This window comes from Hemicordylus capensis, chromosome 2, assembly GCF_027244095.1.
Source record: "Hemicordylus capensis ecotype Gifberg chromosome 2, rHemCap1.1.pri, whole genome shotgun sequence".
Taxonomy (NCBI): domain Eukaryota; kingdom Metazoa; phylum Chordata; class Lepidosauria; order Squamata; family Cordylidae; genus Hemicordylus; species Hemicordylus capensis.
Genome location: NC_069658.1, coordinates 343963251 through 343988547, shown reverse-complemented (window position 1 = coordinate 343988547; position 25297 = coordinate 343963251). Strand labels below are relative to the sequence as shown.

Below are 25297 nucleotides of genomic sequence, written 5' to 3'. Positions count from 1 at the left end.
CCATTGAGGTCATCTGAGGAGGTCCATCTCCAGTTACCACCAACTCGTTTGGTGGCTACACAGAGATGGGCCTTCTTGGTTGCTGCCCCGAGATTGTGGAATGAGCTCCCTGTTGAGATACGATTCTCCCCATCTCTGACAATTTTTAAAAAACACCTGAAAACCCATCTTTTCACCCAAGCTTTCTCAGCTTTTTGAAATTTTTTAGGTTTTAAATCTCTGGTTTATTTTAAATTGTTAAATTGTTTTAAGTTTTTGTATATGTTTTTAACCTGTTTTATGCTATTGTTAACTGCCCAAAGATGAAGGTTTGGGGCGGTGTACAAATTTGATAACTAACTAAATAAATAAAATGAATTAAAAAATATGGGGATTCACTCTGTTTTTGACTGGGTGGCACTCTCCTTGAAGAATCAGGTTCACAGCTCAAGTGCCCTGTACTCAACTCTGATCCTAGAGGCTCAGATGGTGGCTGTGGCCAGGAATGCTTAAGCCCAGATGAAGTTGGTGCACAAACTGAGCCCATTTCTGGAAAATAGGGATGTGCCCCAATTGATTTTTTTGATTCGATTTGTACCCAAATCAAATCACCGCTGATTTGTTTTTGGTCAGAATCTGGCCAGCTAGAACCAGGGCAATTTGTTTTGTCCACAAATCTCCCAAAACAGGTAGAGAATCACTGCCTGTGCCTGATGTCAGTGTGAATTGATATGGGTACAAAATGATTTGTACCCATATCAATCACGCACAGGCAGTGATTCTTTCAGCAGCAGGAAGAGGGGGGGGGGAATCTCTTCTCTTTTCTTCAATCAGGAAAGCAGGAACAAAAAGCAGAGAATCCACTCCAGGCAGCAAGCAGGCAAGGCAAAGCCTCAGTTTGGTATAACAAACTGAGACTGAATCCAGGTAAGACGGAGGTACTCATTGTGCAGGGTCGAAACTTGGGAGATAGGTTCTGCCTGTTCTGGATAGGGTCACACTTCCCCAGAAGGCACAGGTACGCAGTCTGGGGGTGCCTTTGGATCCAAGCCTCTCCCTGGTCTCCCAGGTTAAGGCAGTGGCCAGAAGTGCCTTCTATCAGCTTTGGCTGATACGCCAGCTGCAGATCTACACTGGCTGCCGATAAGTTTCCGGGCAAATTGCAATGTGCTGGTCATAGCCTATAAAGCCCTAAATGGCTTGGGCCCTGGGTATTTAAGAGAACGTCTTCTTGGTTATAAACCCCACCACCCATTGAGATGATCAGGAGAGTTCCTTCTGCAGTTGCCACCAGTTTATTTGGTGGCTACTTGGGGATGGGCCTTCTCCGCTGCTGCCCCAGAGCTTTGGAATGCACCTCCCCATCTCTGATAACCTTTTAAAAGTCTTTAAAGACGCACCTATTCACCAAGGCTTTTAATTAAATATTGTTTTAACAGTTTTAACATCATTTTAAAATGTTTTAAAATCTAAATTGTTGTAATGTTTTAACTTTTACTGTGTCATTTATTTTGTTTTAACTACTGTTTTACGTTTTTTGTTGTCATTTATTTTAACTAATGTTTTAACTTTTTGTTTGTTTGCTTCTTGTAAACCGCCCAGAGATGTGAGTTTGGGGAGGTATGGAAGTGTGTTAAATAAAATAAAATAAAATAAAATAAAATAAAATAAAATAAAATAAACAAATAAATAATAAAGCAAAGCTCCTCTGGCTCTCTCTCTCTCTTCTCCCATGAGGCAGAAAGGCAGAATGGTGGCTGCCTGCCTCCTTAAGTACATTTGAAAATCCCTCCTTCGAACTCCCCCCACCCCTGTCCCTTCTTTGACTCTTCCCCTAGCCAATGCGGCATCAGTCACCACTGGCAACACAAGATTTGAATGGAAATGAGCCAATCTGGAACCAGGGGGGAATCGCCAGCCAATTGTTGCACACTATAAGTCACCAACCTGAAGCTTGGGAAGGCGGGATTTGCAAAAAAAAATTCCTGACACAAAATGGAGACAGCAAGAGAGATTACCACAAAATGGGGGTCTGAATATACAAATTTTTCAGGTCCGAAATCTGAGCAATTTGTTTTGTATCCGAATCTGGCTAGCTAGCACGGGGGCAATTTGTCCACAAATCGCCCCAAACAGCTAGATTTGGGTACAAATCGTTTTGTACCCAAATCGATTCGCACATCCCTACTGGAAAAGGTGGTTCTGACTATGGTTACACATGCCAGAGCTATGAGAGTTCTGACTGGCATTGGATGTGTGTGTGTTTGTGTGTGTGTGTGTTTTGAAGCATGCAATTCCTCTGAAGTATTAGCAGCACTGGCTTTGGGTTAATTTCCAGGCTCAATTCAAAGTGCTGGTTATTATCTTCAAAGCAGTAAATGTCTTACTTAGGACCAGGACATCTAAAGGATTTTCTTCTCCCACATGAGTCTGTCTGAATTCTGCAATCAACTGAAAAGACCCTTCTGTACTTAGTGCTGCCATCTGAAGTTGGTGAGTACATATGTTAAGGCCTTCTCTGCTGCCAGTCCTAGACTTTGGAAATCCATGCCCTGGACAATCTGCATGGTTCATTTCTTAATGTCAATCCTTAGAAAGCTAAAGATCTGTTATACAAGCAGGCTCTAATTCTTCTTCTGCTGCTGCTGCTGGTCGGGCTTTAATGTTTTAATTTTCAATGTGTATGAAAGATGGTCCCATGTGAAGTCATCCTTAATGCACATCATGCAAAAATGACAGTGGGTATGCAGGCAACTCTAGCCAGCTGTGTGATAAAGTTCTGTCCAATTGCTCTGTCTGATGATCAGATAGATTTTACGATGTAGGCACATCACAGACACATGACAATTAGTATTGCAGGGACTTAGAATGACATTGTAAGGATGTTATTTGGGGGGAAAGTGTTTATGCATATTGGTGTAAAGGAACATAAGCCTCTTACAGCTGAAAGAGGGTTTGGAATTCTAGGCCTGCACAGTAGATGTTTTACTGACAGGCCTGTCTGTCCTGAGTATCGTTAAACTGGTGGATGTAATGTTTCACTGAGTGCCAAACTATGAGTTGGAGTACACAGTTTACTTTGCAGTACCTTCCTTTCAGCCAGTCTTTTATTTGCATTAACTGTTCAGCTTATATTACTAAGAAGAGAACTAGGCCAGAAATTTCAGCTCTGACTTACTACAGAGCTCTTCTTTCCATTAGTATAACAGATGATAGTGTGACTATAAAATTACAAAAAATAGGTCTCAACATATTTAAATGCCAGCAAGCTGGGGGTTATTAAGATGTGCGAATGCACAGGCAGCAGTTAAACCATCCTTCCAAACCCAGATAAGCTTGAATTGTTTTTCCTCCCTTTTACTCATGGTGTTGATAGTTTTAAGAAAATATTTCTGCTGTCCTTGGCAACTAGCAGCACCCTGAATTCCAGAAATACACCACAATACTGAAAATATGTGCATCATAGCCTCTCCACTTGAACCTTCCATAGAGTGCTGCATTTTTTTAATATATATTTTACAATCTACAGGTTTTTAAAAAGATCACAAACTGATTTTGTAAGCACATATAAACTATATATAAACCAGATAATTGCATGGCTAACCAATAAAATGGATATGAATAAATATGAGTATTAAAGGGGCTGTTTTACTGAATCTTGTGGGACTACAAGGGCAGAACAACAGCATTCTTCAGTATGCAGAGACCTATGAGTTCAAGGGGAGAAATTCCTAAAATATGAACTGTCATATCAGTAGAATAATTGCAGTCTTATCAATAAAATAATTATAACTTGCTCTTTAGGAGGCAGGGCAGACAAATTTCATGATTATGAGAGAAGCACCAGCTAGAAAGAATGTAAGACTGTTTACACTAGTCATATACAGAACCACTTTAAAATCGTTGCAGCCTAGTGTTTATCATAACCTATTAGACCACTTCATAGAGCCACCTGATTATCAAACAATATGTGGATTAATTGGTTTCTGCTTTGAGTCTTCTCCTAGGACAAGTAATTCACTGAGGTCTTACTGGCTACCATAACACTTTAAAACACATTTGCAAAAAATGCACACATTTCCAAATAGCAAATTTAGGGGAGGCATATAAACACTGTAATGTTGTTTTACATATAATTTAAACATAGTCACCCCTAGCCTTGAGAATGGAGCATTCAAGGTCTGGATGTAAGACTATTCGGGGTTGGAGGGGGAGATATTCAGACTGTGAACCACCACTGAACTCTGGGCAAAAGAGGGAAGTCATGGAAAACAAGCTAGACTTGCAGGAGCCATCCAAATATCTGTTAAGCTGATCATGTGACAATTACAGCTCCCCGTAAGAACTTTCAACTCAGACCCGGTTCTTTGGTCCAAGCAACCAAGGGACTCAGCTAGCTGTGGTTCCCCGCCTAGACGATCTCGCCCCTCTGAAACTGCAAAAGGAAAATCTACAGATTCTGCATCAGTCTGGTCTGAAAGGAGCAAGACACAAATACAAATAAATAGGATCTCCAAAGGAAATTACTGTGTATGCTCATGAACAATGTTACGAAGAGTTTGCAAGGCTAATTGAAACCCATTTGCAATTCAGTCCTTTCAAATTAGAATCACTAATGGCCTTATGTATTTTATCTTCCTAATACTGATCAGATCCTTAAATTCTTCTCATCTCTCATCCTTCTTCCCAGCCAATCCATCTCCCGACCACTCGTGCAAACATCATGTTTTGGCTGCACAAATCCTCTGCTTGATTTCCACAGTAACCACAATACATTCTTATTCAGTGAAAGAAATATTTCCAGCTAATGAAAAAGGAGGGAACTCTTGCTTAATAGTGAACAAATATTCTCAAGAAAGCTGGATTCTTAGCAGTGTGGACAGTTCAGGAATTCAAAGTCTTTAAATGTGGTTAAGCATGTTCACTAACCCCCGGCACCACTCTTGAGGTGGTCATTTGCCTCACATTCTTAGACAACAGCTGGGATGTTGGTTACTCATCAGAGAATCAGAGAGAAATCTGAAGACCCACAAGGATTCTGGAAAGTTTCAACACACAAAAACAAATGGTTCATGTGGTAATATAAGAACATAAGAACAGCCTTGATGGATTAGAGGCAAGGCCTATGTAGTCCAGCATCCTGTTTCACACACTGGCCCACCACATGCCTCTGAGAAGCCCACAGGCAAGAGGTGAGATCATGCCTTCTCTCTTGCTATTGCTCCCCTATTTACAAGCATCTTGCCTCTGAAGCTGGAGGTGGCCTATACTCACCAGATTAGTAGCCATTGATAGACCTGTCCTTCATGAATTTGTCTAAGCTTCTTTTAAAGCCATCCAAACTAGTGGCCATCACCACATCACCACACCACATCTCTGTCACCAACAGCAGAGAATTCCATAGATTAATTATGCACTGTGTGAAAAAGTACTTCCTTTTGATAGTCCTAAATTTCCTGGTGTTCAGTTTCATGGGACAACCCCTGATTCTAGTGCTATGAGAGAGGGAGAAAAAATCCTCTCTGTCCACTCCATACATAATTGTATACATGTCCATCATGTCTCCCTGTCGTCGCCTCTTTTCCAAACTAAAAAGCCCCAGATGCTGCAGCTTTGCTTCATAAGGAAGGTGCTCCAGGCCCCTGATCATCTTGAGTGCTCTCCTCTGCACCTTTTCCAGTTCTACAATGTCCTTCTTAAGATACGGTGACCAGAACGAAATGCAGTATTCCAAATGTGGCCGCACCATAGATTTGTACAAGGGCATTATAATATTAGCATTTTTATTTGCAATCCCCTTCCTAATGATCCCTAGCATAGAACTGGCCTTTTTCACAGCTGTCATGCACTGAGTCGACACTTTCAATGAGCTGTCCACCATGACCCCAAGATCTCTTTCCTGGTCTATCTACTGTTATGTCCACTGGTATGTCCACTGTTCCAGGAAACTGGCAGCTCAGACACTGTCCACTGATAGCTCAGAACCCATCAGTGTATATGTGAAGTTGGGGTTTTTTGCCCCAATATGCATCACTTGTATACATTGAACTGCATTTGCCATTTTGTCGCCTACTCATCCAGTTTGGAGAGATCCTTTTGGAGCTCTTCACAATCTGTTTTGGATTTAACTACACTAAATATTTTAGTGTCATCTGCAAATTTGGCCACTCTCTTTCAACCAGTTACCAACCCACACATGAACCTGTCCCCTTATCCTATAACTGTTAAGTTTCCTCAAGAGCATTTGGTGGGGAACCTTGTTAAAAACCTTTTGGAAGTCATGTATACTATGTCAACTGGGTCATCTTTATCCACATGCTGCTGAGGTGCCACCAGGATCGGGTGCAATCCCAGCAGTTTTCATGTGCAGGCAAGACCAGGCTTGGCTTCAATAACCCAGTATTGCCCATGTGTGGGAACAGCCTCTTTGTGTTCCTTTCTGTTCTCTTCATTTGGGCAGGACATCCATTTTCTGAAGGGTGTCCTCTTCCCTTTTATAACTTCCCTGACTCTACCTGTTAGCCATGCTGGTGTCCTCCTGAAACCGGTGGTACCTTTCCTCCTTCTTGGTATATATTTATTTTTTATTTATTTAAAATATTTTAATACTGCACAAAACTTGCTTCTCTGGGTGGTTTACAATTAAAATAATCTAAAACATTAAATCAATTAACAATTAAAATCATTTAAAAGATTAAAAACATTTAAAACCGTGTATTAAAATTATTTAAAACTCTCAATCTAATTAAAAGTCTGGGTGAATAAATGTGTCTTCAGTGCATTTTTAAAAGTTGTCAGAGATGGGGAGGCTATTATTTCAACAGGGAGTGCATTCCAAAGCCCAGGGGCTGCAACAGAGAAGGTTCGTTCCCAAGTAGCCTCCAGACGAGTAGGTGGCAGCCACAGGCGAACCTCTCCAGATGATCTTAGCAGGCGGTGGGGCTCATGGTGAAGAAGATGTTCCCAGGGCCTAAGGTGTTCCCAGGGCCTAAGCTGTTTAGAGCTCTATAGGTTATAACCAGCACCTTGTATTTTGCCCGGAAACGTATCAGCAGCCAGGGCAATTCCTTCAACACAGGAGTAATATGGTCTCTCCTAGATGACCCAGAGACCAACCTGGCTGACACATTCTGAACCAACTGCAGTTTCTGGACTACGTACAAAGGCAGCCCCACATAAAGCACATTGCAGTAATCTAGCCTAGAGCTTACCAGCAGATGTACCACTGTTTTGAGGTCGTTCATCTCAAGAAACAAACGCAGGTGGCATATCAGCAAACCTGATATAAAGCACCTCTGACCATCGCCTCAACCTGGGACACCAGGGAGAGGTTTGGATCCAGAAGCACCCCCAGACTGCGTACCTGTTCCTTCCAGAGGAGTTTGACCCCATCCAGAACCTGCAAATCAAAATCATCTCCTGAGTTTCGACCCTGCACAATAAGTACCTCCATCTTACCTGGATTCAGCCTCAGTTTGTTATCCCTCATCCAGCCCATTACCGCCTCCAGGCAGGCATTTAGGGAGATTATGTCTTCTCCTGATGATGTTGACATGGAGAAATAGATTTGGGTGTCATCAGCATATTGATAACACCCTGCACCAAATCCCCTGATGATATCTTCCAGTGGTTTCATGTAGATGTTAAACATTGGAGACAATACGGAGCTCTGAGAGACACCAGATTTTCAGATTTTGATAATTCAATTTTTTTTCAGATTTTTTTCAGAATTTCAGAATCTGAAGTTCAGAATTTGAAGAACAACAGTCTCCAACTGACACCATCTGGAATCTGCCTGTGAGGTAGGAGCGGAACCACTGCAAAGCAATACCTCCCACCCCCAATCCCCTCAGACGTTCCAGAAGGATACTATGGTCAACAGTTTTGAAAGCTGCCAAGAGATCCAAAAGGCCCAACAGAGTCACTCTCCCTCTGTCAATTCCCAATTGGAGATCATCCATCAGGCTGGCCAAGGCAGCCTCCACACCATAGCCTGCCCGAAAGCCAGTTTGAAATGGGTCTAGATAATCAGTTTTCTCTAATACCACCTGGAGCTGGGAGGCCACCACCTTCTCAATCACCTTGCCCAAATATGGAAGGTTGGAGATAGGCCTGTAATTATTTAACTGAGGGATCCAAGGCAGGCTTCTTCAGAAGCGGTCTAATTATTGCCTCCTTAAGACAAGGAGGCATCCTGCCCTCCCTCAGAGAAGCATTTGTAATTTCTACCAGGCTCTCTACCACAGCCTCCCTGCCAGATATTCCAACTGAGCTTCTATTATTGTGGTTTTAAATAAGTTCCATGCTTTAGGGAATGATTCCCCTCCTGAGTCTCCCTTTCAGCTTCCTTTTTATCTGTCCTCTCATTTTTGAGAAGTTTCCTTTTCTGAAGGCCAATGCATCTATGTTGCATCTTGGCAATGCTCCACTCACATATAAGCTGAATAGGATCACACTAGTTAGTTACAACTAATACCCAGAAGAGTGCTTCTGCTCTTCTAAAGTTTTTCTTCCACAGGTATGGCCACTATATACCAGCTGCAATTAAGGTCTATGAGGCTAAAAGTGCTCTCACAATTGTTGTACGGTACTGCTATTTGTGGTCTGTACATTTTTAAACAAATGGAGATGGTCCAATCAAAATTATTGTGTGCTTTATACTCGGCCCCTAGATGCGTTCCCAATGTAATTCTACAGCTGGAGGCCAGCCTAATAACTGTGAAGGCTAAGGTTTGTATGTATATATTTAACTTTTGGATCAAAATCATTTTTCGCTCCAAAGACCCAGCCCCGCCCCCCGCCCCCCTCCCCAGTTTTGGAAGACTGCTTTCAGTCTAGCTGGCATAAACAACTCTATGATATGTTGGGCAAACATGGATTCTCCCCTCAATTTTTAATGCCTTTGAGTCTTGATTCAGCTAAAGGGCTTATAAAACAATGTATAGCAGACACTGAAAAGCAGAGCAATCTGGTACAAATCTCTGCAAGAAACTTTCTCAGTAGTTTTACAAATTACCTTAAACCAGCCTACTATTTAATGAGTTTAACTACTCTGTCCTAGAAAAGAGCCTTCTCCCTCGCACGATTTAATCCACTTCCATCTGCTGTTCTGGAGGGCAAGTACCATAAAATTCCTGTTATCAGCCAGATCTGTCCCTGTGGTCAGAATGTTGAGACTATGACTCATGTTCTTCTAAACTGTTTATTTTATAGAGATATTCATATTTCTCTTATCTCCCCCCTCTTATTAAAAAGAAACCCCTGTTAGGACGGATGATGGATATACATCCTTTTTACTAACTGATCACCGTGCATCTATAACATTGTGTGTGGCCAAATTTTGTGCGGCCGCATGCAAGATTAGGTCTGAGCTGGTTTGAGTTATTGGTATTATGAAGACCTTGACACTATGTCTTTTTTGCACTATTTGTATTATCTTTACTTGGTTCTGTATTGTTTTTGTGTTGGGTCAATAACCGTAATAAGCATACATCTACTACTGCTACTCCAGGACTTGCAGTTTGTGTGGCTATGGTGGACTCCAGGCTCTGTGCCCTTGATTGTCAACTTTAGCATAAAAGTTTATGCCAATAAAATTTATCTTTCTTCTTTAGGGAAAAAAAATGAAAAGCTTTCCACCTCCCCTGGTCTGACCCTTGTCTTCTCAAGAGCTGCTTCCAAACTGAGCCACATCAGGAATTCGGCCCCTCTAACAAACTGTGCGACTTACCTGCAGCTAATCCCCATCCACTGTCTCTTTAGAATATCATCAATACACGATAATTCGCTGCAGATCAGCACACATATACCATGCAGAACTACATATGTCTCAACTGGCTTGTACAAATAAAACTAAGACTGAAATACTTCAGCTACCAATATGTTATAAGAGGAGACGAGTGTGCTTCCTTGTCACTATGCATATGACTCAAATAAATGTGCAGGGAATTGAATCTCCTCCAGTGAATGTGCATTTTTCAGCTTATTGTGCCAAACAAAAGCCAATGGCTATATGCACCAAGTAACCCCATTAAAGGATATGGAGTTTGTTTTTAAGCTTAGTTAATTTGGGGTTTGTATAAATGGATGTGGTCTGGCCCCTCGCCTAGAAGGAGCAGCGCTAAAGTGAAGCAGACAGATATGTGACAAGATGTTCAATAAGGTGCTTGAGCACTGAACTCAGTCATGTCCCTCCAGCACCAAGACAGAACTGCAAGGTCACCTTCCACTAATTAGAAGTAGCCACAAGTAATACTCTGCAAGTCAGCTGAACAGTATCCAAATGCCATTTTAAACCACTATATTCCCAGCTCAATAATACTGAAGCATTCTTCACAACAATGCCTAGTTGCTTCCTGCAGCCCAATTTCTCCCCAAAGAAGTCTATGAAAGAGGGGGGAAATTCTCTGAGAAATTTCAGCCTTCTCTTAGGTAGCAATCAAAGAGCATGGGTCAGTACTGCATATTTGGTGTAGTGATTGGTTTTTAATTGACATCCCAATGATATATTAAAATGAAACTATTACATATGCTGTTCATTGGCATATACATGGTCAATAACTGTAGGGGTAACAGCAACAAACCCATACAAAGGTGACAGTTTTACTCTTGTTAAATTTTTAGCTATTCTTGCAAGATGTTTTGAGGGCTTTTCTTTTTTTGGCTAAAAAGTGGCCTATAAACAAACACACACAATCCTGGCTTCCATTACAATATGTTGCACATACGGCTGCCTATGAAGACCATTCAGAAACTTCAGCTGGTCCAGAAGCTAGACCCAGGAGCAAGACCACTAACTGGGTTGAATAAAACTTATCATAACTTGCTTAAAGATCTTCATTGACTGCCAATTTATTTCTGGGCACAATTCAAAATGTTTATTTTACCTATAATGCTGTAAGTGATCTTGGACCAGGCAATCTGAAAGACTAACTGCTCACACATGAGCCTGCCTGAGTATTAAGATAATTAGTGAGGTCCTGCTGCAGGTGCCCCCAAGGGCCTCTTACCCAATGGACAAAGTGGGCAGTTGCTCAGGGCCCAACATTGTCTAGGGCCTGGAAAAGGCTACAGTCTATTGCATATGACTGCCTACAAGCATGCCTGGAAATACCTTCAGCCTCAGTGTGTGTCTTCTCTTGCTCTCCTCCCACAACTCCAATAGACTGTGTGAACTGAACAGGCAATTCACACTAACAAGCAGGCTACAATAGCAAAAACATTGAGGAACTGATACATTATTTCCTCATTTGCTTCAGCTGATTGTTCCTAGTTGGTCTTTTTGCCCTTAGTTTAGGGAGCAGTAAGCTTTTTCAGCCTCATTTGTCAGTAACTTGAGAGGCTTTCAATGACTGGTTGCTTTAAAATTGGGTAATTTGACAGAGTATGGGATAGGCTAAAGCGACAGCCATTCTTTCTTTCTGAAAGAAAGCCCTGCCTCCTAAGGGCAGAGCGGTGGTGGGGGCAGGGGGCTGCTGAAGAACATTGGGCACCCTAATGACCACTAGGCCTCATGGACTGAGTTTGTTTCAACACAGTAGCAAAACTTTGTTTAATTTAACAATGAGATAGTGTCAAACAAATATTACAAAAGTTTAGAGGAGGATGTCAAGCTAAATACTTTGGGGAGAGGGAGAAGAAATGAATTGGAAGGATGAAAATAAACTGGAATAGAAAATAGAAGGAGAAAAATTAAATTATTTTGACTTTTGATGAGAGAGATGAAGGGGAAGGAGGAAACAAATGGGAGGAATTGAACAGAAATCAATTAAAACAATTAGGAGTTAGGAAGAAATGAACTAAAGGTAAAAAGAGGGGTAGCGCTCATACATTGTTCCCTCTAAGGTGTGTGCGTGTGCGAGCACTGCTGAGGTGCAGGCAATGCTGGTATCATAGGCCAAGGATTGAAATCCAAATACCACTTGGAAACAGAAACACAAGGAAGCTGTCTTATACCAAGTCCAACCATTGGTCCATCTAGCTCATAACTGGCAGCAACTCTTCAAGGTTTCAAGCAGGGTTCTTCAGCCCTTCCTGGAGATGCCAGGAACTGAACCTGGGACCTTCTGCATGCAAAGCACATGTTCTGTCACTGAGTTACAGCCCCATGCCCTACCAGAGAGCACTTTGTTGACCACAATGGCGTGCTGTGTTCTACTTTGTAATTTGTAATATACTTTGATCTGTTTTTTTTATTATGATAGTGTTTCAGTGTAACTGTTGCATTAGGAATCATTTTTGCCAAAAAACAGGGTAGAATTGCTTTTTTAAATCAATCAATCAATCAATTAATCAATCAATCAAGGAATAAAGGTACTACTTGATTCTGCTGAATGTATAAACTGTCTCTTTTTAAGAGATCTCTCCAAACAGGGTGAGTGGGCAACAAAATGGCAAATGAGGTTCAGTGCTGGCAAGTGTAAAGTGATGCACATTGGGACAAAAAATCCCAACTTCATGTATACCAGATGGGATCTGAGCTGTCGGTGACTGACCAGGAGAGGAATCTTGGGGTGGTGGTGGACAGTTCGTTCAAAGTGTCTACTCAATGTGCGGCAGCTGTGAAAAAGGCCATTTCCATGCTAGGGATCATTAGGAAGGGGAATTAAAATAAAACTGCTAATATTATAGTGCCCTTACACAAAACTATGGTGCGGCCACACTTGGAGTACTGCGTACAATTCTGGTCACCACATCTTTAAAAAGGACATTGTAGAACTGGAAAAGGTGCAGAAGAAGGCAACCAAGACGATAAGGGGCCTAGAGCACCTTTCTTAGGAGGCAAGGCTACAACACCTGGGGCTATTTAGTTTAGAAAAAAAGACAACTCCGGGGAGACATGATAGAGGTCTATAAAATCATGCATAGTGTGGAGAAAGTGGATAGAGAAATTCTTCTCCTTTTCACATCATACTAGAACCAGCGGTTATCCCAGGAAACTGATTGCCAGGAAATTTAGGACCAGCAAACAGAAGTACTTTTTCACACAACAAATAATCAACTTATGGAATTCTCTACCACAAGATGTGGTGACAGCCAACAACCTGGAAGGCTTTAAGAGGGGTTTGGATAACCATGGAGGAGAGGTCTATCAATGGCTACTAGTCGGAGGTTATAGGCCTCAAAGGCAGGATGCCTCTGGGTACCAGTTGCAGGGGAATAACAGCAGGAGAGAGGGCATGCCCTCAACTCCTGCCTGTAGGCTTCCAGCTGCATCTGGTGGGCCACTGCATGAAACAGGATGCTGGACTAGATGGGCCTTGGGCCTGATCCAGCAGGGCTGCTCTTATGTTATTATTCGATAATACTCTCATATTTCAAATGTGTCAGTCTGTACTGGACATTTACGTTTTTGCTTTTTAACAAGTTGTTCTGGTAAGAACCAATCTGCCTACTTAATTACCATCCTCACAAGTTAGCCCACTTCAGCCTTAAAGATTCACATGTTCGCCATCTTGAATTGGGTGGATGACCTCATCACAAAATATGCTGTTGAGCTGTCCCTATGTGTTCCTATACCTGTAGCAAAGTTTGCTCAGATCGGTTAGGTGGTTCAAAGGTTAGCCCACTTGCACCACAAACATTTATGCATCTGACATCATGAATCGAGGTGGATGACATAATTGCAAACTACACTGTTGAAGTTTCCCTATGTGTCCCTACAACTCTGGCAACCCAATTTGGTTCATATTGGTCCAGGCATTGTGAAGTTGGTTGGGATACACATACACACAATGCCAGGTGATTAAATAACCTTATTTTTCTTAAGGAACATAGGCTAAAAAACTGTCTGTTGAAATGTTCCAAATGTCTTCTAAATATAAACAGGAGCTTTCACAGTTATGTTCCACCTTTTAGTTTAACTTTAAATTATTATTCAAACCATTATTGTGCTTCACAGGACTTATAGGGCCTGGATCCCTCTAAATCTAAATTAGGAAAAAAGACCTGAGCCTACCAAACCACATTTCCCATAAGGCATTACAGTGATCTAAAACAAGAATTTTGGTGTCAGGTAAAAACCAAAACATTTCTGATTACTGGAACTAAACGTCTTGTTTCAAGCAACAAGTGTTTCAACCAGCTTTTCTAGCAGCAAATACAGTGTATAATCAGAATTGATTGATTGCCACAGAAAACTTTGATTTCCCCATAACCCTATTTCCTTCAGTAAATTAATCTGTCAAAAAGTTTCCAAGGACAATAAGAACACATGATGAACATTTTTTCAGGATGAAGTATAAACATCCCATGAAGTCTGTGAACACCACAGACTTCATGGGATGCATTATTTAAAAAAAAAAAACATTATAAAACTATGCTTAAAAAAAAAAAAAGCCCAAAATAACAACTCGGGTGCAAAACATGTAATTAAGGAATATACAGTTTACAGCTTGAGTTATTCTCTCATACTCCTTGTGGAACAAGAGCTATAAGGAACTCTGAGAGTTCTCTTTTTTCCCTGCTGCCTCATTTCAGATTTCCTTTACCTCAGGCAAATCTCTTCATTGAGACAGTGGCCGCATTCTCACGAAACCGGAGGTGAAGGGACCTCCAGTTTCATTCTCAGTATTTTCACATGCGGGCAACCGCATTTTCGCTACAAAATGGACCCGCAGTTTATTTCCCCAGACAGATTTTAAAAGCCAAATTTTAAAGGCCTGGGTGAACAAAAAGGTCTTTACCTGGTGTCTAAAAGAACAAAGTGATTAAGCCAGGCGAACCTTACTGGGGAGGCTATTCCATAAACAGGGTGTAACCACCGAAAAAGCCCTCTCCCTGGTAGCCACCCACTTCACCTTGTTTGGCAGTGGCACCCGGAGGAGGCCTCCAAAGAAGATCTTAAGGAACAGGTAGGGACATATGGGGCAAGGCACTCTCTCAAGTAACCCGGTCCCATGCCATTTAGGGCTTTAAAGGTTAAAATCAGCATTTTGAATTGGGCCTGGAAACAGACTAGGAGCCAGTGCAGCTGACAAAGTACTGGCATAATATAATCAAAACATACAGTCCCAGTCAATAATCTTGCAGCTCTATTTTGTACCAGATGCAGTTTTTGTACCATTTTCAAATGTAGCTCCACGTTCAACACATTGCAGTAATCTAAGCAAGAGGTTACCAGAGCGTGAGTAACTGGGGCCAAGCTATCTCTGTCCAGGTATCGCAGTTGGCGTATCAGCTGGAGCTGATAAAAGGCTCTCTGAGCCACAGAGGCCACTTGAGCCTCTAGCAACAGTGCTGGATTGACCTAACGGCGTACCTGGTTTTTCAAGAGGAGTGCAACCCTATCTACAACAGGCTGAACATCATTCACCCGGGCAGAGGAACCACTGACCAACAGTACTTCTGTCTTGTCTGGATTGAGTCTCAGCTGCATTGAGTCTCCTAGTACCCCAAACATTGGAATAATGCATAGCAAGAAGTGGGGTTAAAAATCACATCAGCAGCAGATACCCTGTTGGTTAGGTATCTGGGGGATGGGGGTCCATTCCATCCTGGATACTGTATTCTTTTGTAGGGTTGTGGTGGGGGAGAGCGTGGGAAATTTTCATTTGCTTCCTAATTGCAAAAAAGTGAGAGAAACTGTGAATCCTTAGGTTTGTGTGGCTTGAAAAAGGTCCTATGTTTCCAATGTGTAGGGTCCAGTGCACATCCAGTCCAGCACCCTGTTTCACACAGTGGCCCACCAGATGCCTCTGAGAAGCCTACAGGCAAGAGCTGAGGGCATGCCCTCTCTCTTGCTGTTGCTCCCCTGCAACTGGTATTTGGAGGCATCTTGCCTCTGAGGTGCCTGGAGCTGGCTGGCTACACACAGCCTTGTAGAAATAAGAGGAATGCTTATATCTGTCATGCTAGATTGCTGAAAATGCTTTCCTATGCTTTTTGCCTGTTCATTTTATGGGAAGTGTTTGGAGATCTGATCCTGTGTAGGTTTTGTGCTTTGTTGTGCTATTCCTAGTATGCACCATAGGCTATGTAGTCTACACGATAAGTTAAGAGTCTAGTATTCCCCATAACTCACTGTTGATGTTTAAGCCATCCTGACTATTTGGATGTTGTGTGTTGTCCCATTTTCTGCAGTGTCCAGTAGCAGAACACTTTCCGCACTGGAACAGGTTGTGTGTGGGGGTGGGGGGTGGGGGTTGATGTGACAGAATGGGCCTTTGGCCTAAAAACACATTCTAGTTTCATATCAGAACTTCCCTCAATTCTAAAAACCAGTTTTGGCCTGGGCCTTCTCACTCTGCTTTTGTGGATTTATTGTCTCTCACTTGTTTGCCAGGAATTGTCCTATTGTTCAGAAAACTCTACCTTGAGGGAGAAACATTAGCTTTTGATTGTTTTGCCTATCTCCAAGAGAGGATAGTTAACCTCTCAAGTTAGGTGAGGGGAAGGACTCTTGAAGTTGCTGTTTCCAACATGCTACTTTGGTGTTAGTTTAGCTTTGTTACCTGAGACCAGGCTGCATGGCTCCTGGGAATGTGCAGACTTCACCATGATGCAAGCTTTTGTTCTCTGAACTGCAATTTGAGACCTTAGAGCCTCCTGTCTAAAACTAGATAGGAAGAAAGGTATCTCACTTGTGCATTTTTACCATTGGCTGGAAGCGTACTCCATTCTGTCTCCCTATGTGCCTGTTCTGGCTACATGCTCCAAAGAGGTTTTAAGGCATTTTGGCTATATTTTGAATCCACCCTGGTTCTAGATAGAACAGGGAAGATGCTGATGTTAGTTTTGTCTTATAGGAGACCGGTGGCACCTCTACTAGAGGATTCATTTAATTCATGTAAAAAGTTACTTGATTTTTATTTTAGATTGGGGGTTTCAATTTACAGAGTGAAAAGTATATTCCATTTTTAAAACTATGTGGTCAATTGTTGATGAAGAGTGAATTCTAGAAATATAAATAATGAATACATATAGATGAATACTCCCGGGGACTGCATTTAGCCATAGGAACCTGCCCTATACTGAGTCAAACCCTTGGTCCATTTAGCTCAATATTTTCCACACAGACTGGCAGCAGCTTCTCCAGTTTTTGTAGGACAAATCCAAGCACATTAGTATGTTGGATGGGTATCCCATTTTCCGACGGGTATTTTTTAGATATAATACTAGTCTAACATCAAGGTCCTGTAGAATGGTTGTTTTCCTTCGCTAGGATGATTCACAGCCCCTGGAGGCACAACTTGATTGATTTATTATTTGAAAAACTTGTATTGCTTAAAGGAAATGGAAAGAAGTTGGCATAAGTAATGAACATCTCAAACTACAATACATTTTCTCAGGTATATGTAACTAAAATACTTTTTTTGTAAACAAGGCTGTAATGGACTCAAAAAAAAAAAAAAGCTCAACTGCAGTTCCACTCATAATTTTATATTGACATATAATTAGATGAATTACCATATGCACATGAGCCACAGCTGTTGTTTTGGCCACCATGCTTATTGTCTAATCCTTGTCCAAATTCCATGGTGGGTGGTATCCACATGCACCAGATGCCCGGTGTAATTTCTGTACCTCCAAAACATTCCCAGCACTTCCCTGTCCTCCCATTTCAGTGCAGCAGAAGGGGAGAGTTACAGGTAACTATTAAAAACTAAGACAATATAACATGAAATGGCCCAGTAACAACATTGCTCTTGTGGACATGAAGTGTTCACAAAAATATATGCAGATTCCTTATTTACATCAGTGTAGTTGTGCACTGGGAATATTTTTGGGTATCAGACCGACTGTGTTCTTTTAAAATCTATGGGTATCATACATATAGTCAGTATGATACCAATAGATTTTAAATGGACACAGTAAATATGTCAGCATGGGTATCATATTTGGCTATTGTATCCTTTTAAAAACCAGAAGCAAATTAGTACCACTAATACCTAAATACCTTGTGTTATTGAACTATACAATATACTATGTATATATTGGCAACACAAAAGAACGGCCCTATTGGATCAGGCCCAAGGCCTATCTAGTTCAGCATCCTGTTTCACATAGTGGCCCACCAGATGCCTCTGGGAAGCACACAGGCAAGAAGTGAGGCATGCCCTCTCTCCTGCTGTTGCCCCCCCGTAAGTGGTATTTAGAGGCATCGTGCCTCTGAGGCTGCAGATGGGTGACTATACACTAGTGGAATTTTAATGCTATTGTTCACAGCATGTTTCCGCTATCCACATGTTGCTTGGACGGAACACCACCAGCCAGGAATGGTGTTTTTCACAAGAAGAACAGGGATATATTCACCAGAGATTTCAGTAAACAAAGAAACAAAAACATTGTTTTTGCAGGGATGTATCTAACCAGCTCATATTGCCATTTGCATTCCAATCATAGCTCTAAGTGTACAGCTGAATATAACAGAACAGAATATATTTGAGTACTGAATTAAGTGGACATTGGAGGCAGAGGAGGCTATGTAAACCGCTTTGAGAACTTTGGTTGAAGAGCAGTATATAAATAGTAGTAGTAGTAGCAGCTCCTGCAGCAGCAGCTGCAGATAAGGTAAGGAGAAGAGAAGAAGTTATGCAGGATGCAGATAGGAACAAAAGAAAAGCCAGAAGCAGGACCAGCACAGGGGAGAAGGAAAGGAGGAGGAGGCCTAGGAGAGGAAAACTGTAAGAAGCTGAGGACATGGAAAAGGAAGGTGAGACAAAGCCAGTTGGGATCAGAGAAAGGACACTGAAGCCGGCACTCACACACTCATCAACTCAGATGTAGTCCATTTTCATGATCCGATTCCAATACACATTCCCATTTAGTGGGTACAATAAAACTGAGACCACAACTTACAATGTGAATTTCCTGGTAATATGCATTTATTGAGACTGAACATAAAATGGCAGTGTCTAAAGAGTTCTTAGAGGTCAAACATCACAACACTCAAAATACAAAATCTGTCATACAGTTAAACACTGTACAGAAAAGTGATTCATAGTTCTGGATCCAATTATAGTTTTCTGTCTGGCTGCCCAGATGTGTTTTGGATTTTTTTTCCCCTTTTCTTTTTTCCCTTCCATTCTGGCCCACATTCTCTGCTCATTCAAGCAAGTGAAATCCCATGGAAGGTAATTCTCACACACCTATTTATACCAACAGAACAGTGGGCTTTTTCCAATTTAAATGCTTTTCAGAAGTTTTTAATGCCAGTTCTGCAGGGACATAAGGAGAGTCTGCTGGATCAGAGCAACAATCCATCTAGCCCAGCATCCTTTTCCTGCGGTGGCCAGCTGGATGCTTCTGGGAAGCCCAGAAGCAAGACACAAAGGCAATAGTCTGCTCCTCTCCTTTTATTGTGCCACAGCAACTGGCATCCAATTGGTACTTAAAAAACAACAACAGAGAGACACTGCCTCTACAATCTGAACATTCCATATAGCCATCAGCCTGAATTTGGCTAATCCCCCTTTTTAAACTATCCAAGGCTGTGGCTATAACCACATCTTGTGAGAGCAAACTGCATGAGTTAATTATGCATTGTATGAAAAAGTACTTCCTCATGTCTGTCTTGAATTCATTGCCAGTCAATTTTATTTGGTGACTCTGAGTTCAAGTGTTATTATGAGAGAGGGAAGGGGGGAAATTCTTTATTTACATGTTTTTCAAACCTGCCTGGCTTTAGGCCGGTTTGGACAATTGCTCACCAACACAAATTTATGTATGTATGTATGTATGTATGTATGTATGTATGTATGTATATATACCCTGCCCCTCCAGCACACTACTGCTCAGGGTGGCTCACAACGTTAATAAAATAGATACAATATTAAAATAAAATAAAATAATAAAATTAAACAAGTGGACTAGGACCGGGGAGACCCGAGTTCAAATCCCTATTCAGCCATTAAAAAAAAAACCTAGCTGGGTGACTCTGGGCCAGTCACTTCTCTCTCAGCCTAACCTGCTTCACAGGGTTGTTGTGAAAAAGAAACTCAAGTATGGAGTGCACCGCTCTGGGCTCCTTGGAGGAAGAGCGGGATATAAATGTAATAATAATAATAATAATAATACCACCAAGCTAGAACCACATTTAAAAGTTACAAATTTTTAAAGTTTCAAATTAAAAGTTATAAGTAAAAAGCAAAAGACTATGGGTATGGGCATGCCAAGAAAGCAGCTGCCTTGACGTGACTGGAGAACATTCTGACACACTCTCAGGGTGTCCCTAAATTGTGTGAGGGGGCATCTGTGTGAATCGCCCCTCTACACACTCTCCAAAAAGCTTTTTAAACAAGGCTTAAACAAAACACATGCAAAGCACATGCAGAGGAATGATGCAGATGAACACTCCTCATGTAATTAAGGGATGCCCTGAGAGTCTTTTGGCATGTCCTCCTGTGACATCAGGGTGGGTGCACTGTCAGTGCCTCCTTGACCTTATGGCATGTGCTGGATGGTGTTCATCTGAACCAGCCCCATATCAGCTTCTACCAAGGACCTCCTCAGTTTTCTTTCTTCCTTTTTCTTCTTTTCTTCCTTTCAGGTAAGTCTCTCCCACCTTTCCATTTAACTGAATGCACAAGTTAGCAGCTTACAACACAACTGTTTAAGTTCTAAAGTTTTATGCTGATCATTTTAATTTGCTTTTACATGGTCTTTAGGTTTCAGTTGTTGTTTGGTTTAAATTGTAAACCATCTCGAGATTTTATATAGGGTGGTATAAAAATACAATAGATAGATAGATAGATAGATAGACAATTCAATTAAGAACAGTTGTAAATACAGTAAAAATGCAGCAAGAAATTAGGATAATTAAATGAGCAGCAGCCACAGAAGGAGTAAGAGGCCCCTAAACTCCAAGTGCCTGCTGAAACAAACAAATGGTGATGGTGAAAAGAGAGGAGGCAAAGTGAACCTCCAGTGGAAAGGAGTCCCATAGGTTGGCCATGGCTACAAAGAAGATCCTCTCCCACATCCTGCATTTTGGATATAACTGCACTTCTAATATAACATTTTAATTTTTTTTTAAGCTGCAAATGCCTTTCTTGTAGGAATATGCCCAACCACTTAATCATTTTGGTTCTCCTTTTCTGCATATTTTCACATGCCTTTTGCCTCAGAAATGTGCCCATAAAAATGGATGTAGACCAGTATCATTTCCCACCCACTGGTAGGGTCTACATGTTTTTAATAGCTGTGTTATAGTCAGAAATTCAATATGTGGAGCTATGTCGATACGTGTGTGCGCCAGGGAAGGGGGGGGGTTGCTACAGGATCTTATGGAAGGACCAAGAATAAAGTCTCAAAAACTACAAACCAGTCACATTCAGCTGCTCCATGTTATAAAAAAGAATATGCTCTGAGGCTATTATCACACGCAGTGGAAACCTGGGCTAAGGAAGTTTCCACAGCATGTGAGAATCTCTGGGAGCCGCGCAGCTCCCGAAGGTGGCAAACCCTCTTTGGTAGTCCTCCACTTAACCCAGGTTTTGGGTGCAAGGACACCCGAAAAGCAGGTTACATGATTGTGTGTTGGCGCAGCATGCCTCCGTGACTCATGAGTATCCCCCTGATGGGGAGGCTCCTCAGAATACCCTGTGCACTCATGCGGGGCATTCTGGGACTTCCGGGGACCGGGAGGCCCCCAAACCCCACTGCCCCAACCGGCTCTGTGACAGAACTGGTAATTGTCTGGGTGGCCGATCCGGCTGCCCAGGGAGAGCTGCCTGCTTGTCTGCAGGGAGAGCAGGTTGAGCTCGCTCTCCCCGCAAAACCCATTTAGGCTCTTCACTCTGCTCAAGTGCAGAGCCTTTCTGAGAAAAAGGCAATTTCAAACAAAGGTTAAAGCATGGAGCCCATATATTCATGAATCTTCTGCTAGTTTTGAACCCTGAAATCTTTCCTATGATTTTAAAAACAAGTATGCTTTTAAGAAGTTGACGGCATTCAAATACTGTTTGTCTACTTCTAGTCAGCTAAATAGGACTCACAGGAGAATGTTATCCCCTAAGACAAACTTAAGCCCAATTATTCTATCTCATAAAAGTTCACTAGATATGAGTATCTTTGCCTAGATATGAGTAAGCAAAGCCTATGTCCATGAAAATCTCTAAATCAATATCACCTTTCAGTTCCCTCCACTTAATTTTTTGGGGATTTTTACTCATTGTCAGGTAGCCAAAGTGGCTTCAGCTTTGCCAAACGGGGGGCGGGGGGCACAGAAAAGCCAGCTCTGTTAATTATAAACACAGACTACTTTCTACAAGTCGTAGTTCTACAAATTACAAGATACTTACGTGAACTACAGTACTTTCAGCACTCAAAATCACCATATAAGTGCCAACTATTATTACTACATAGTTACGTTCACATCACATATCCTGAAACTGACATCTAATTAGCCCAGATCAGGGGCTCATATTAATTTCTGAAAAGTGAACTCAGTAGAGACAGGACAAGATGTAGAGAGTGAGAAATACCAAATACATGGAGATCAATCTTAATGACCCAGTTGTCATCTTGTTGTCCCTTACTTACTGAATCCAAACATTTCTATACTTGCCCAAGCTGCCTCTGCATTTGACTCATGCAGGCCAGGGTGGACCACTTTGGGATCACCTTGAAGCAAGAAATAGATACAGTGAGTTGCAATTATTGGAGCAACTTATTGTTGATGAACATAACCCTTGCTAACTTGGCAAAGAGGCACCTTTTAACATGGTGATTCTCTTTATTTAGCAGGGGGAGAGTAACTGGCCCTATTCACCCCCAGCACAGTACCTCCAGTGACTGTTGCTTTGGGGACAGGGATTCATCTGATTTATGCATTAATTATCTGTGTAAACCACCCTGAGCCATTTTTGGAAGGGCGGTATAGAAATAAAATAAATAAAATCATCATCATCATCATCCCCCAGTAAGGCACTACCTTGGCGTGGTTGTGGGGCTTGCGTGCTTTGGGGAAGGTGAGAGCTATGCCAGAGGTCCAACCATACTGGACAGGTCTCATCAGAGGAGCCAGACAAAGAGTGCCTCTCCCATCAACAATATGGTGAGACGTAACTTTAATAAATCTATACCAGATCAGTCATTGCCCGGGTCAACAAGGACCGCGCCAGGTGCTGGAGTCCCTGGACATCTGGTGGAAAGTAGGCTACAGGACTCAGGATCTTCAGTTGAGCAACCAGGGCTGGAGACTGCAGGGTTACTGGAAGAAATGTCGCTTAACCAGAAAAAATATACAAAAAACGCCAACAAGGAAATAATGATCTGCTATTACAAGTCTAGTCCAACTAGAAGAGGTTATTTTAAAAGAATGTACCAAATTTGGAAAGAGAAGCATCCAGATACAGAAATAACAGAACAAAGGCTAGCAGACCAGAGAAGATTCATAATAAGAAATAAAGTATTCACAGAAGTTGAGCTGGAAGAACTGCAAAAAGCAACACAGGCTCAAGATATGGAAGAAGAATTACCACCAACTGAAGAAGTTGCTCAGGCACAGGTGGAGGAGGAGTTGGAAATAGAGGATGCCACTGTTGCTGAACTGTTTCAAAATCAAAACCAGGCAACCTCCCCTTTGCCTTCACCTCAAAAACCTGAGTGCCATTTAACAGAAAAGCATCAAGAACTAACTAAGCACATGAACCAAACAACCACCAAGGTTCGACTTCCAGCTCTAAAAAGTTTCCAAAAAACAACTTGCTCAGGCATTAAAAGATGTTAATGCTGCACTTGCAGAAATAACAACCAATAATTTGCAAGAAACAAACCAACTAATGTACAGTGCAGCAACAATAACAACACAAGAGCTCGGATATAAGATCAGTGGACCTGTAAAAAAAGAAAGTAGTACATCACCTAAATGGAAGATTAGATTAGAAAATAAAATCGCCAGGCTTAGATCAGATGCTAGTAAACTGAAAGATATGAAAGACAACAAGCTGAAGAATGAAAACACAAAACAGTATCTGATCAAAAAATACCATCAAGATTCAAGGAAAATTAGAGAAGTCCTGGAAATAATAAAGCAGCAAATAACAGCAGTGTCAAAGAAGATTAGCAGATACAACTCCAGAATTACACAACACAGGCAGAATCTCCAATTCCAGTCAAATCAGAGATGTTTCTACCAAAGCATAGAAGGAGAAACTACAAGAAACGTAGAAACACCAAATAAAGAAGAAGCAGTGCAATTCTGGGGGAAATGATGGGACAATCCAATAGATTATAATGAAAAAGCAGGCTGGGTAAAAAGATCAAAAAATGTAACCAACAAATGCAACATCTAATAACACCAGAATTAAAAAGCGAAAGAGCAAAAGAAATTAAAAACTGGACTGCACCAGGCGACGATGAACTTCATGGCTTTTGGCTTAAACACCTAACAAGCCTTCATAAACAACTATCCAAACAGTTCAATCACATTTTGCAAGGAGATGATATTGAACAATGATAACAACTGGGAAAACTCATCTTATAATGAAAGACCCAGCAAAAGGTGCAGTTCCAAGTAATTATAGACCAATAACCCGTCTACCAATCATGTTCAAATTATTAACTGGAATAATAGCAGATGAAGTAATGCAACATTTATTAACTAACAAGCAGCTTCCAGTTGAACAGAAAGGAAACTGCCCAAATACCAGAGGCACAGAAGACCAGCTGCTGATTGACAAAATGATTTTAGAAAATTGCAAGAGAAGAAAAACAAATCTAAGTGTTGCATGGATTGACTACAAGAAGGCCTTCGACTCATTGCCTCACACATGGATACTAAAATGTTTAGAAACAACTGGTGTCAGCAAAAACATTCAGATATTTATTTAAAAAGCAATGAGTATGTGGAGTACACAGTTAACAATCAATGGTGAGGCACTTGGACAGGTTAGCATTAGAAGAGGTATTTTCCAAGGGGACTCACTATCCCCTCTGTTGTTTGTAATCACCATGACCCACTTTCACAAATACTAAACAAAACAGGCCTCGGATACCAAACATCTAAAACATCAAGTAAAATAAACCATCTGCTCTACATGGACGATCAGAAGTTATATGGAAAGTCTCAACCAGATATCGGGATTTCTGTCCGTATATTCAGTAGCGATATAGCAATGGAGTTTGGACTAGACAAGTGTGCTGCATTAATAATGAACAGAGGGAAAATAACAAAAACAGAAGGAACAGAATTGCCCAATGGAAGCAACATCAAGAACCTGGAAGAGAAAGAACATCACAAATACTTGGGCATTCTCCAGGCTGATAACATCGCACACACTGAAGTTAAAAGAAAAATGGGAAGTGAATACATCAGGAGAGTTAGAAAAATCCTAAAGTCCAAACTCAATGGCAGAAACACCATACAAGCCATAAA

At 41.5% G+C, this 25297-nt stretch overlaps 1 protein-coding gene and 1 long non-coding RNA gene across 5 annotated transcripts in view; one reads left to right on the top strand and one right to left on the bottom strand.

Annotated features, from left to right (window-relative positions):
- ADAMTS2 (ADAM metallopeptidase with thrombospondin type 1 motif 2) overlaps positions 1-25297 on the bottom strand; it is a 392140-nt gene that overhangs the window by 344191 nt on the left and 22652 nt on the right. The gene's annotated exons all lie outside the window — the stretch shown is intronic.
- LOC128345758 (uncharacterized) lies at positions 1961-10024 on the top strand. The gene is made up of 4 exons (XR_008316633.1): positions 1961-2032; positions 2371-2472; positions 7697-7781; positions 9594-10024. It is a non-coding gene; the product is annotated as an uncharacterized LOC128345758 (long non-coding RNA).